Source organism: Phacochoerus africanus, chromosome 8 (assembly GCF_016906955.1).
Source record: "Phacochoerus africanus isolate WHEZ1 chromosome 8, ROS_Pafr_v1, whole genome shotgun sequence".
In the NCBI taxonomy this organism is placed as follows: domain Eukaryota; kingdom Metazoa; phylum Chordata; class Mammalia; order Artiodactyla; family Suidae; genus Phacochoerus; species Phacochoerus africanus.
The window spans coordinates 43,710,529-43,723,146 of NC_062551.1; the positions used below are offsets into that span (position 1 = coordinate 43,710,529).

The 12,618-nt window shown below is 41.4% G+C and overlaps 1 long non-coding RNA gene across 1 annotated transcript in view; it reads right to left on the minus strand.

The window, feature by feature from the left end:
- Positions 1-3,178: 3,178 nt before the first annotated feature.
- LOC125133464 (uncharacterized) overlaps positions 3,179-12,618 on the minus strand; it is a 123,929-nt gene continuing 114,489 nt past the window's right edge. Inside the window, exons 4-5 of the long non-coding RNA XR_007136445.1 lie at positions 3,784-3,840; positions 3,179-3,226 (exon numbers count right to left, since the gene is read on the minus strand). This is a non-coding gene — a long non-coding RNA (uncharacterized LOC125133464). The remainder of the gene's footprint in view (positions 3,227-3,783; positions 3,841-12,618) is intronic.

Consider the following 12,618-nt stretch of genomic DNA (forward strand, 5'->3'; position numbering starts at 1 on the left):
TGGCCAGGGAAATAAGGCAGGAAACGGAAATAAAAGGAAAAATTTTTTTTAATTCTTTAAAAAGAGGACTACAACTAATAAGTGAGTATAGCAAATTGGCAGGATAGAAGATCAATGCACAAAAATGAATTGTACTTCTCTGTGCTAGCAATGAATATCTGAAATGAAATTAAGAGAGCAGCTCCATTCACAATAATATCAAAAAGAACAAAATACTTAGAAATAAGTTTAACAAAAGCAGTGTAAAACTTATACTCTGAAACTATAAAACGCTGTTGAAAAAATTAAAGATCTAAACAAATGGAGAGACATTACACTTTCATGGATTGAGAGACTCAATATTGTTTAAGACGGCAATTTTCTGCCAACTGATCTGCTATCAAAATCCCAGCTGGGCGCTTTTTTTTTTTTTTTTTTTTTTGTGGTGGTGGGGAGAGGGCAGAAACTGACAAGCTGATCTAAAACTCATACAGAAATGCAGAATGACAAAAAATAGCTGAAACAATCTGGAAAAAGAATGAAGCTGGAAGACTTATACAGCCCAACTTCAAAACTTATAACAAAGCTCCCATAATCAAGACAGTGCAATACTGGCTTAAGGACAGACATTTAGGTCAATGGAAGAGAACTGATACTCCAAAAATAAGCCCTGACATTCACAGACAACTGATTTTTGAGAAGCACACCAAGATGATTCAATGCGGGAAAGAACAATATTTTCAACAAATGGCACTAGGACAACTGGATAGCCACATGCAAAGGGATATATTTGGACGCTTACCTCACACTATACACAAAATATAACTCAGAATGCATCAAGACTTAAATGTAAAGATTAAAACTATAAAACTCTTGGAAGACAGCAGAGGAGTAAATATTAGTGACCTTGGTTAGGCAATGATTTCTTAGATAAGATATTAAAAGCATAAGAGATAAGAAGAAAAAAAAAACTAAGTTGGACTTCACTACTCCCTTTAGTGGATCTAAAATATAACCATATTTATAACTATTTCATCTTTTTTGAAACAACAGTAAACAAAATCTCTACATTGATCACTGAAGACTCTGTCCCTGGACCTGGTGGTCTCTCTGACCAGTGCTTGGGCTTGGCAGGTAAATGATACCTTTCCAAACAGTAGATTTTGTCTCATCTTCTGTCTTCCATGAAGTCATGACAGTAAGGAGCTTGGGCTTGATTATTATAACCATAATCAGTGGTTATTTTAACAGTCACTATGCATAAAAGAAAAGAATACATATATATGCATAACTGAATATATGTATTGCTGTACACGTGAAACACACAACATCGAAAATCAACTAGGCATTCCCGTGGTGGCTTAGCAGAAAGGAATCTGACTAGCATCCATGAGGACACAGGTTCGATCCCTGGCCTCACTCAGTGTGTTAAGGATCCGGTGCTGCCATGAGCTGTCGTGTAGGTCACAGACACAGCTCAGATCTGGCGTTGTGTGGCTGCGGTGTAGGCCAGCGCCTACAGCTCCAATTGACCCCTAGCCTGGGAACCTCCATTTGCTGTGGGTGTGGCCCTAAAAAGACAAAAAAGAAAAAAAAAGAAAATCAACTACACTTCAATGAAAAAATAAATTTAAAAAAACCAGCAGCAGTGACAATGGTGACAAGAAGGTGCATGAGGGCATTTTCTGGGTGATGAAAATGACCTGTATCTTGAGCATGGTGGTAGTCACAAACCATACCAATTAATCAATCTATCTGAAGACTTTTCAACTGTGCATTTCAATGTATGTAAATTTTACCTCGATAAAAATTTTGTTTTATAAAGTGATCGCTCTGAGGAGTGACATGAGAGGAAGAGAAGATAAGCCCAGTGCTGTGCTTTTCATTGCAAGCCCTTCAGGACTTCTTGAAATTTGTAAAAGCGTGTATGAATTACTTGAAATTCTTTAAGTTCTGAAAAATGAAATACATGAAATGTGAAGCTCCTTACTGTCATGACTTCATGGAAGACAGAAGATGAGACAAAATCTCCTGTTTGGAAGGGTATCATTTACCTGCCAAACCCAAGCACTGGTCAGAGAGACCACCAGGTCCAGGGACAGAGTCTTTCGTCAAAAGCCACATTCTTGAAAGCCCCAGTAGAAACGCAATAGCAGTCATGTATTCCCTGTTGTGCGGCTACCATACCAAACACGCAAACTCTAAAAAAATGAAAGTCGGAATTTCAAAAGCTTCCATTTTCTTAAGTGCTAACGCTTATTTGCATATCAAAATTGCCTCAGGACAGTAAGCAGACTTAGAAAATTAAGGAATTACATTTGAAGGGAGAGAAAGAAGTAGGACAAATGTGTGAAAGTATAGAGCACCCCTACCCCCACCCCATCACCAAAAAGCTGGTTTCAAGTTTAAATCAACCACCCAGCAACATTCGTAAATAAAAAGAAAGACTTAAAGTGTCATGGCTGTTGCATTTTGATAATACTGTTACCACCAATTTATTTACTAACTCAAATGACAAATCTTTCATTTAAAAAGACATATCTATACAGTATTACTCCCCCTAGTGGATCTAAAAAATAATTATAGTTACAATGATTTCATCTTTGTTGGAACAATGGTAAAAGAAATTTTCCTAACAATCACTCTAATCGGTGGTTATATGCATGATCACCACAGTGAATTAATTTTGCTTTCCTGTACAGTATGCCTTCTTCCCTAGCCTACCCTCCCCTCTAAGAAAAAGGTACTTAACATTTACCTGAATAATTAACCGCTCAGAAATCAGAATATGATAGGCATTTCAGACATTACGGACAAGGATAAAAATCTGAAAACTATTGAAGGTTGTATGATACTCAGCATAAATCATAAATATTCAAAGAATTTCACAGTCACTTTTTGAGTAAAGCACAACTTAAAGAGCCATTTCAACAGCCTATGCACCCACATGTCCCTGCAAAGTGTTCAAAACTGGGTTAGCAATCATTTTTTAATGGGTAATAATTCAAGTTTCACATCTACTTATTTTTCCAAAGTAAAATTTCACATGGAACCTAATTATTCATTAGACCCTCAAATCTCAAATACTGTTCAGAAGTTTTTGGTAAACATTTTGTCATGCCATGATTACGTTTTGCATTTGGGGACATATACATAACATATAAGTAATAAAATGACATGTTTTTGTTGGTATGACTTACAAAACAGAGTTCGATGCAACTCAATTAGTCAGTCACAGCTGCCACTACTAGGGAAGGGAGCAAAGATAATGACATTCAGTTGAGCTGATCTTGTAGCCGAACCTAAGTGAAATTTTAATAACTAGACAGCAAGCCCTGTGATTATATGACTTGGGATGAGTTTTACTATTACAAATAACGGAATGGAGTTTCACATATCTTAAAACACATCTTAAAAGTGCGGGAACTTACAGAAGTGAATGTAGGTAAAATATGGATGACAAGGCTTCCCGTGCTTAGGAAGTGACATTGAATGGCAGGCAAAGAGATACATTTTCCCACCAAAATCGAATGCCACTACCATCTACAACCCTACGGAGGCTCAGCTACCTAAAATGGAAATGAAAATATAATGTATGGAAATATTCTCTTAGAAAAACTCCTTAAGGCTTCACATGTATTAATGTATTAGTTTGCAAACATTAAGATCAAAGCCAAAGCAACAAATACATCCTAAAAAGTTTTTCTTCAGATTTTTATTAACGGTATACAAGTAGCAGGGCATAAAAAATTAATAGGCTCAAGCCTTGAAATGTCAAACCCAATGATCTCTAGCCAGGCTTACCTCCTTTGCTTTTTGTTTCAGTCTTGCTGGCTCTGGGTCTTCTTGCCTTGAGCGACTCTACATGGTTAAAAAGAGGAGAAAGAAAGGTTAACAGATGGTTTAAGAGCCCCTCATCTGTTGCAGTCAGTTAAAAAATAGCAAAGGAAGGAGAACAAGATCCAAGGTGTCACAAACGCAAGGCCTAAATTCATAGATGTGTAATTTCAAGCCTTTAGGCTTACCCAATTAGCTGTTAAATATTCAGTTTTAAATAAAATCTACTGTAGGTTTAAAAAAAACCAACCCACTTTACTTATGATATTGTGAACACATCAGTTTAAAAATAAGTTTCTGCTCTTTTGTTAAGTATTGAAAATGCCGTACACTGAGTCCTTTCCCATTCATTAGGGCCCCTGTAGAATTCGATGCTCTCAAACTTTTCTTTCCAGGAAGCCCAACTCATCTGATAGAGAAGCAGCTACTACACAGCAAAGAAAAAAGCATGCATAATGCACAAGTTCCTTCTTCCTAGATCCCAAAATATCATGTGGTGCCAAACTTTCTGTCCCCAAATCTCTTGGACAATGAAATCAGTCCTTAACTGCTAACCCATCTCTGCACGTCTATCAGAGAAAAAGGCCAGCAGCATAAGGCAAGACTCCCTCCTTCCATGCTGGTTAGCCTGTGGTGACATACTTAGGGCTTAAAGTAAAGAAGAAAACAAAAATTGTAAACCTTTGATGTGAAATTCCAAAAGGGAAAATTTGCCTGGTCCAAAACTATATTTATTAGCAACACATTTGAAACAAATGGAAGAATGACATGCTACAGGCAAAACGCACCCACTGAAACAGAGAACAGCGGCAGAGGGCATCATCAGAGGGACTCGAACTTGGACACTTTTTTTTTTATTATTCAAATGAATTTATCACATCTGTAGTTGTATAATGATCATCACAATCCAATTTCACAGGATTTCCATCCCACAGCCCAGGCACACCCCCCACCCCCCAAACTGTCTCCTCCAGAGACCATAAGTTTTTCAATGTCTGTGAGTCAGCATCTGTTGAATTTGGACACTGATACCAGTGAGGAGTTGTGACAGGAAGAGAGATAGCTTAGCTTTTTTTTCTTTTTACAGCAGCACCTGTGGCATATGGAAGATCCTAGGCCAGGGGTAGAATCAGAGCTGCAGCTGCTGACCTACACCACATCACAGCCAAGACCAGATCCAAGCATCTTGACCTACACCACAGCTCAGGACAATGCCGGATCCTTAACCCATTGAGCGAGGCCAGGGATACTAGCTGGGTTTGTAACCTGCTGAGCTACAAGAGGAACTCCCTATTTTCTATTTTCTTGATGCTTTGGCATTTGGAGCCTTGATCCTGGGGAGACTGCCCCTCCCAGGGCTAGCTAATACCTGGAGTGAGCAAAGAACTCCTCTGCAAGGACCTTTGGTATATAAACCAACCAATGCAGAGCCCACACCCCAACCATCTCCTTATCAAATTCTTACACAACAAACCAGTATTCCTTCTGCCCTAAATCACCCCAATTTCAAGTACTAGACAACTAGGAACTATCCCTATAACCGAGAGCCAGCTGAAATTATGCAAACTATCCAATTCTAAACTTACTCAACCTACCTATCCCACCTCGAGCATTCCTCCCCTTGAAAGCCCCAGTAAAAGTTCTGCTCTGGGCCATGGTCCCCTCTGCCCTTCTGCCTCCTGACCGACCTTGGTGCTTCCCTGTGTGGCCCTGTGTGGTAAGCCATGCCTCCCAGGTCTAGGCATCTGTGAGTATAAACTTCTTCCTTCATGGCAGTCATTTCAGTGTTTGTGTACTTAACCAGGTTTTATTAAAACAAATCCTGGAGTTCCCATCATGGCGCAGTGGAATTGGATCCAGCTAGGAACCATGAGATTGCGGGTTCAAACCCTGGCCTCACTCAGTGGGTTGAGGCATTGCTGTGAGCTGTGGTGTGGGTCACAGATGCTTGGATCTGGTGTTGCCGTGTGGCTGTGGTGTAGGCTGGCAGCTACAGCTCCGATTCAACCCCTAGCCTTGGAACCTCCATGTACCTTGGGTGCAGCCCTAAAAAGACCAAAAAAAATTTTAAGTAACATAAGATTAACCGTTAATCATTGCAAAGTGTACAATTCCATGACATTTAGTATATTCACAGCACTGTATAGCCATCTCTTCTCCCTAGCTCCCAAACACTTTCACCACCCCAAAAGGAAGTCCCATACCCATTAAGCATCTAACCTATTCCCTCCTCCCCAAAGCCCCTGACAATCACTAGGCTGCTCTCTCTCTCTCCCTAGATTTACCTATTCTGGAAGTGTCATATAAATAATGATTCCCAGTTATCTTATTCCCAGCCAGGACCCCTCCCCTTGGTTCCTGATGCCTACAAACAACGGCCTGCTTGACACCTTCTCCTGGCTCTCTGATAGAGCAAACTTTGTGTGTCCCCAGACATACTCTGAGTCGCTCCCTCTAATCGCAATTTTCCCATCTCCAGATGTGACGCCACCATTCACCTAGTCACTCCCCAAACTAGGAAGTACGCGATTCTTATTTTTCTGCCTTCACTTGCTTCTCCTTGCTCCTTACTTTTCCTTTTATTCCTCTTCCCACCGATTTCATACAACAAAGCAAGGAGGCTTCAGTGATGGCGAGAAGGAGGGAGCCACGAGACAAGCCGTTGATCCCGTTTGGCAGAGCTTCCTGTGTCTGGGAGAATCTGGTGAAGTTTATTGAAAGAAGGAAAAGCTGGAGTTCCCGTCGTGGTGCAGTGGTTAACGAATCTGACTGGGAACCATGAGGTTGCGTGTTCGATCCCTGGCCTTGCTCAGTGGGTTAAGGATCCAGCGTTGCCGTGAGCTGTGGTGTAGGTCGCAGACTTGGCTGGGATCTGGTGTTGCTGCGGCTCTGGTGTAGGCCGGCAGCAACAACTCCAGTTAGACCCCCTAGCCTGGGAATCTCCATATACTGCAGGAGCGGTCCTAGAAAAGGCAAAAAAAAAAATAAAGACAAAAAAATAAATAAATGAAGGAAAAGCAGGCAGCTTCTACATCAGAAGCTGCATGGGACAGTTGTGTGCTTGACGGGGAGGGTCCAGCCACTGCAGTGTGGACTGGGGACAGACACTGGTAGTAGTTATAGGGCAGCTCAGGGCTCCTCTCTGGGGAGAGAGGGTGCCCCCATTTGTCCAGCACCAGAAGGCTCTTTCTGCAAACGGTAAAGCTGTCTCCCCAGGAGTTCCCGTTGTGGCTCAGCATGTTAAGAACCCAACACAGTGTCTGTGAGGATGCAGATTCGATTCCTGGCCTTGCTCAGTGGGTTAAGGATCCAGTGTTGCTGCAAGCTGTGGCATAGGTCACAGATGAAAAAAAGAATATGGAAAATAACATATATATATTTTTTTTCAATACAAAGTGTAAATAGTGAGTCTACCCATCTCTTGAGAAATCCGCCTATAAAGGGGAGCAGAGAAATGCGATTGTAAGTGGGGCAGGCATGAGGACAAAAGGTATTTGTAGGATGGTTGAGAGGACAGCATGCTTCTATGCTGCTGGGAATGAAGAAGTTGAGAGAAACACTGATGAGTGGAAGAATGAAGGGATGGACACACCCTTGTCAGGAGCAAAACCACCGAATAGAAGGGATGGGATACAGCAGGAGAAGCGCCAAAGTAGCAACAGGGGCCACAAGGCTGGTGGGTTTGATCTTATGGCTGGGCCATGAGACAGCCCTCATTTTATTACTGGCATTTGCTCAACAAGGTCATCATCTAAATGTGAGGAATGAAAAGGGTGTCAAGGATTGGGGGAGAGACACAAAGGCAAAAAATAGTGGCCCTGGAAATGACAGTGAACCAACTGGGGAAATGGATTCACTCACACTGCTCAGCCGGGCTAAGGGCCCACTGGGAGTCTATGGTCATGAAATTAAAGTAGGGCCAAGTTTGGCTGGTGCTGGACAAATAGGACAGATAAAGGAGTTGGAAGCGTTCTAAGGAGAGTATAGTTATGCACCACACACATACAGACAGCTGGATATCCAGTTTCCTCAAAAGGACCAGAAGGGGAGTTCCCACTGTGGCTCAGCAGTAATGAACCCAACTAGTATCCATAAGGACTCAATACCTGGGCTCGCTCAGGGGTTAAGGATCTGGCATTGCCGAGAGCTGTGGTGTAAGTCACAGATGCAGCTCAGATCTGGTGTGGCTGTGGCTGTAGTGTAGGTCGGCAGCTGCAGTTCCAATTCAACCCCTAGTCTGGGAACTTCAATATGCTGCAGATGCGACCCTAAAGAAATTCCCCTCCCCAACACCCACCCCCCCCAAAAAAAAGGACCAGAAGGATATAAATCAAGTGGGAAGAGAGAATGTCTTCAGGAAGTGGAATTATGGGCAGTCTTCGCTAACCTCTGTATTTTTTAGAAATTTTCCTACGATTGTGCAAAGAGAATGTATTTCATTTTATAAACATTTAAAAACAATATACTTGTTTCAAAGATAAATTTAAAAATTAAAAATCTAAAAAAAAAAAAAAAAGGAGTTCCCGTCGTGGCGCAGTGGTTAACGAATCCGACTAGGAACCATGAGGTTGTGGGTTCGGTCCCTGCCCTTGCTCAGTGGGTTAACGATCCGGCGTTGCCGTGAGCTGTGGTGTAGGTTGCAGATGCGGCTCGGATCCCACGTTGCTGTGGCTCTGGTGTAGGCCGGGGGCTACAGCTCCGATTCGACCCCTATCCTGGGAACCTCCATATGCCGGGAGCGGCCCAAGAAATAGCAAAAAGACAAAAAAAAAAATCTAGCTGAATGAAGTTTTGCTAGGAAAGAAAGCAACTAACCCAATTTCCTGTAGAAAAACCACTGCCCTAAATTGGATGCTTCCTTGATTATTAATCTGGATATTAATGATAACCCTCTACAACAGGGAAAATACTAATGAATCACTTGGGGAGAGTGAAGAAAAGCACAGGACTGGAAAACACACCACAGACAAATCTGCAAAGCTACTGAAAACACAACAGGATGTGAATAGGATCTGTATGGCCTCCTTGGAGATTTCCAGGTGAAATACTTGGAGATAATTTTCCAGTCATCCCTAGGAAGTGCTGTAGAGAGGAAGAAATTCTTCCCAGATCCAGCTATGAAATAATATAGCACAGAATAAAGGAAGCTCTGGGAAGGCTGGGGATGCTTAATCAGAAAACCATGCAATGGCTGCTATCTGTCTCTTGATATATGTGGTCCCCTCTGCTCTATGAAGGCAAGGACCGAGGGGCCCCACGGCCCCTCCCTTGTCACACAGCAAGCTGGGCACAGAGGTCTGATGTGGGAGGGAATGGGCTATGCCCAGCTTTCTGGGTCCAGCTCGCCCCAGACAGTCCTTTTATTTGCTGCCTGGTGCTCTCAAAAGGTCCTCTCTGGTAGCCCCAGTTACTTCACCTAAAACCCGAATCTTTTGAAGGCATTGGTGATGTTGGGACTCAGGGTCTATGGGCTTGGTCAAGTTTGGCAAGAAGGACCAACCTATGGGCTTGTGGGGAACAAATTCTTGTAAATTTACTCAGATATACCACCCTTCGATTTGTTTTCACTCACTCTCAGCTTTCAGTTCTTGGTGGAAGACACGGGGAAGGTCCTTCACTGAAAGACCTCCTCTCACTTTAAATTTTAGGGACAATAAGTTACCGTGAAATTAATTTAGTTCTACTATTACACTTTTACTGTGAGTCCTGAGCCAAGGACATTTTACGTTAAAGTCTTTGTAGATGTAACATTTTGTATGCTTGAAATACCTCTATGCATAACACTGATATTACTGATATTGCGGAAAGTCCATTAATACTTTGTAAAACAACATGACTGGTGCGACATTTGGCTTTTTCTAGGGGACAAAGAACACAATTCTACCAAATATTAGAAATTCTACTGAGTGGACTGCACAGACATGACAGATGCCCTGATCTCCATAGGTTGAGGTCTTTGTGAATGGGAGATTATTGTTTGAAAAGATGCTTTCTGATATAAATGGAAATTGGGGCGGGGTGAATCTTAGGACTCTCCACTTAAAAAAAAAAAAAGAAAACTTTTCTGAGTGCTTTACATTTCCAGTCGAGAAAATTAACTCCTAAAGCTACTCCCACTGGCACAAAGACTGTAGACCAAGATTTCTAGCTGGGATTTTGTGACCATCTGTTCCAGCACATTCCAGAATGATTGTTTGTTTGCCTCTAACACTTGCCAGCTTTTATAAGCTGGTAAAGGTGAGGAGGAATTCTGCTTTGCCTGACCTCATTTTAGTGCAGGATACACATTCTTTCAGAGTTGGAAACCTCAAATAGTCACGCTTTAATCTTTCAAACTCCCACCTTCCCAGGGCACCCTTGGCTTTCATCAGTGCTTTTCTCATAGTCATGCCTCTTATAGTTTTATAATTTTTTCAGAGGTAATACTAAAGAGTTTAAGGCATTGGTATCCATTTTCCATTAAATAAAGTGTCAAAACTCCTGATGCTGTACAATAGTCACCACCACGCCAAGCATTTCAATTTTAAACCCATTTTCCCCATTCCGATGACATGAGAACAGTCACCCATGGCACTATTACCTTATAACTTTCATTTTTTAATTAAAGAAGTTAAATTGGCAACAGAAAACACTTTACTCTCACATGAGTTTTGTTAATAAAAAGTGTGTTAAAAGCAGTGTACCTGTGGATAAAAATCTAGTTCCAAACCCCAGTTTCTCCTTTATCACACGAAGGCATTAAGTTAAAGGTCCTTGCTTAAGACAATCTTAAAATACAACAAACAAGGAAGACTGAAAATATTTAAAAGCCAACTATTTTGGCTGATTACTAGTCTAGAACAGATATTTCTGCTCAGCAAAGGTTTCTCCACTCTGAATACACTTTACAAAATGGTACTTGATTAGTAAAGATAGGCAGCAAAAATCCTAAAGAAAGTGAAATAAAAATAATCCTTCCCAATAAAATAGGGAGTTCCCGCTGTGGCACAATGGGTTAAGAATCTGACTGGAGCGACTCTGCTACAGAGGTGTGGGTTCAATCCCTGGCCCAGCACAGTGGGTTAAGGATTAGCATTGCCATAGCTGTGGCATAGGTTGCAGCCGAGGCTCAGATTCGCTCCCTGGCCCAGGAACTTCCATATGTCACTGGTGCAGTCATAAAAGAAAGAAAAAATAAAATAAAAACACACAAACATGGTAGATGTTGATGCGCAAGAAGGAAATCTATGATTATCAAATCTAACTAAAGAACTAATGTTAAGGTATAAGAGCAACATACAAAGAGTTTTTATTATCATAGCATAAACAAGCTAAAATACTTGTAATTGGTTAACATGAAGAGAGGGAAAAATATGAATGCCTTCATTATTGAATACATATATATTCATGTTCTAAAATTGGAGAAAAGCTCTATTTCAAACTAAGCAGCTGGGAAAAAAAAAAAAACCATCAGATTTCCAATCAATTCTTCCAATTCTCTAATAGATGCCCCTGTTATAAAAGAAAGCAAAATAGGAGTTCCCGTCGTGGTGCAGTGGTTAACGAATCTGACTAGGAACCATGAGGTTGCGGGTTGGATCCCTGGCCTTGCTCAGTGGGTTAAGGATCTGGTGTTGCTGTGAGCTGTGGTGTGGGTCGCAGATGCGGCTCAGATCCCGAGTTGCTGTGTCTCTGGCGTAGGCCAGCGGCTACAGTTCTGATTAAATCCCTAGCCTGGGAACCTCCATATGCCGCAGGAGCAGCCCCAGAAAAGGCAAAAAGACCAAAAAAAAAAAAAAGCAAAACAAACAACAAAAAAACTCTAAGAGCTTGAAATGAAACTAAAAAGACAACTATCATGCTAACCAAGAAAAAATACTCAAAAGTTTGCATAGAGCACAATTTTTTTTTTTAGGATCCATGAAACAGAGGATTGACCAGCTCTTCTTTTTCTTTTCTTTTTTTTTGTCTTCTTTTTCTTAATTTAAAATCATACCAAAAATGTTTTTGTCTTTTTTTTTTAAGGCCACACCAGCGACACATATGGAAGTTCCCAGACTAGGGGTCCAATCAGAGCTACAGCTGCCATCCTACACCACAGCCACAGCAATGCCAGATCCGAGCTGTGTCTTCAACCTATACCACAGCTCACTGCAACGCCAGATCCTTAACCCATTGAGAGAAGCCAGTGATCAAACCCCCGTCCTCATGGATACAAGTCAGATTCGTTAACCCCTGAGCCATGATGGGACCTCCAAAATCATACTGAAAGTATAAAGAAATGTAAACAAAAGTAGAAGTTCATGAAGACAAAGAAAACTAAAAGGAAATACCTGTTAGATGTGTCAAGTGTCAATAAATATTTGAAAGGCAAAAATGGATGAAATAAGATGGAAAAAGTACACTCCACTTCCACTGAATGCAGCTATAAACCATAGACAGAATGCATGGGTCAGCTATTCGAAGACTCTGAAAAGAAAATGATAGATGGGAAGATGGACATAATTCAAAGTACCATCAAATCATATTTTCCCTTCCAATGGCCCCACCCTAAATTCAATGCAGTGGCAACCAGAATGAGTATTGGTGCAGAGCGAGAGCTATAGGCCACACTCCCTTGTTCTGATTTGAGGAGCAGGAAAGGCGTTTGCTAATGCTCAGCATAAGTGGGATAAATAGTGTCAATCCTTTTTGTTCCCCACTGTCTCACACTTCAGCCCAGTGCGTGGCAGAGCAGGATAAATAACACTCAGCAGGAGTGAAAAGAGGACACCTAGGGAACATAAAGAATCTGAGAGATTATGAATAGGCAGAAGCTGGGGA